General features: G+C 28.9%; 1 long non-coding RNA gene across 1 annotated transcript; it reads right to left on the reverse strand.

The window, feature by feature from the left end:
* Nucleotides 1-984: 984 nt before the first annotated feature.
* LOC107853810 lies at nucleotides 985-2,422 on the reverse strand. The gene is made up of 4 exons (XR_007051349.1): nucleotides 2,317-2,422; nucleotides 2,099-2,228; nucleotides 1,343-1,568; nucleotides 985-1,253 (listed from the first exon to the last, which is right to left on the reverse strand). It is a non-coding gene; the product is annotated as an uncharacterized LOC107853810 (long non-coding RNA).

Below are 2,422 nucleotides of genomic sequence, written 5' to 3' on the forward strand. Positions count from 1 at the left end.
AAAAAAAAAATGTTCTTGCAATGCATTTCAATTGAATGAGATACCGTGTGTTCATGCTTGTGCAGTTCTTGATAACAAGAATTTTAAGAAAGGGTCATATTACTCTGATCTATACAAGCCAAAAACCGTCCTGAGAACATATGATCTTCCAATTTATCCACTACCACACAAACTGGGTGATTCCGAAGGAAATTATGGATGAGATTGTTCTGCCGCCGAAATACAAGTGATCCCCTGAAAGACCTCCAAAGAAGGACCCTGGAAAATCCGGACGAGATATGTTTGAAAAGAAGAGCAAAAATTGTTGTAGTTCATGTGGTTTAAAAGGTCACAATAGACATTCATGTAGGAAATACAACAAATGATAACTTGATTGACGTATTAAGTGAATAAACAACTGAAGATTTTTTTCATTTATGAAAAATATATGTGATTTTCAATTTTGATAAATATTTTTTATATTATTGTAATTGTAATTGTAATTGTTAAATTGGTGATATTATATGTAAGATACTTTAAGATAAACATGAATCTGGAAAATACATATTATACTCTTTTAAGTACGTATGAACATATATAAAAATTAATAATAAGTTTACTTATTATTCATAAATATATATATGTAAAGGATTGATGATATGAATTGTTCCTAAATAAATACAAAAAATTAAATATATATGTAGTACATTAAAGTTACACATTAACAAGAAATGAAAAAATGTGTACAATATTAAACATAAATGGTTATGTAGAACATAAATATATACGTAGAACCACTATTAACTGTAACATAATAATCAAAAATCAATAGTATATATTTGTACATTAAAAGCTACTGAGTGAAAATAAGAAATATATGTAGAACACAAATATATATGTAGAACCAATATTAAACTGTAGCATAACAACCAATAAAACATCAAATTTCATTAACTTAAAAGTTACTGATTTAAAATAAGAAATATTCAACTACGTGTTTGTCCAACTGATGTTAAATAATGTAAATTACAGCAAAATAAAAATAAACATCAAATTTCATGAACTTCAGTGTCTTCTGTAAACCAATTTCACGAGGAGGTCTCATTGGCGCTTCATCATCACTTTGTGCATTCTCTTCTTCTTTCTTCAAACCATAATTCCACAAAATAGAAGCATATCTCGTACGAATCAGATCTGGATCAAAATCAACAGGTGAAACAATATCTCCAAAGGTGAGACACTCGGCATATGTCACCATATATAAACCACAATCCCTGCAAATACATATATAAAGAAATAAGAATCTGTTCTATAAAAATAATATATATGTATATATACAATTGATATGTATATGAATACTTACAAACTGCCACTTGGTTGTTGAGACAAATCCTCCACCACATAAATGTCAAATAGATCTATCTTGTCATAGAATTTGTAATTTGAATGAGTAGCAATATCAATACCCTTCTTCTCGTAAAATTTATGTAACGAGACATATAGGTATAACCTTAGCTAACTTTTCAACTTCAGCAAGTACCCCAGCATCATGACCAGCAGACAACAAAGAATCATGTACATAAATGCATCTATCATTAAAAGATATAACCGTAAGAACCCAATGATGTTTAGCCTTAACATTGATAGGAATGAAAATATGATCCATCGTATGTCAAGGAACTGTAGCATGCATGCGGAATCCATTTATGTACTCATTCAAGTGGTATTCCTTTCCACCAACATTAAGAGAATCATCATCAATTCTATACAAAGCTAGCACACTATTTATAATATTCATGAAATTACAGTCTACAGTGTTGTACTTGTATGAAGTATTCGAATCATACTTAGATTTCTTTCGCAGATAATAGAAGCATACATCAATATGCTGCATTATGACAAAAAAAATATACTTAAAAGTAAATAATAAAATTAAAAGTCCTAGCAGGTAACACTACATATGTATATATAAGTACATATGTAACAAATAAGTACATATGTATATAGAAATATACTTATAACAAATAAGCACATATGTATTTGCGAATATACATATGTAACAATGAATAAAGTTTCATTTCAAATATAAAATCTTCACACTTATTAGTAGAACACTTACCTCATCAGACCATGATTGTCCAGGAGTACCCATAATGTAGAACCAATTCTTGTTTTCCACAGCTAAAACTCCAAAACTGATTACTGATATTTTGGACTTGCCCTTCTTATAGTGTTCTTGCTTGTTGCTTCTGTTCAGATATTAAATATAATGATTCATCATTAACAAAAACTTATATGTAAATATTATTATTACAATTAGGTGCTAAAATATAATACCTTTTTGCATGAAATTTAAGAATATCCACAGACAGCCACTTCAGAAACTTGTTGGTAACCTTAGTGTCTTCTATATCATTAACCGGATGAGATACGAATGGATGCT

This window comes from Capsicum annuum, unplaced genomic scaffold (genome assembly GCF_002878395.1).
Source record: "Capsicum annuum cultivar UCD-10X-F1 unplaced genomic scaffold, UCD10Xv1.1 ctg77379, whole genome shotgun sequence".
Taxonomy (NCBI): domain Eukaryota; kingdom Viridiplantae; phylum Streptophyta; class Magnoliopsida; order Solanales; family Solanaceae; genus Capsicum; species Capsicum annuum.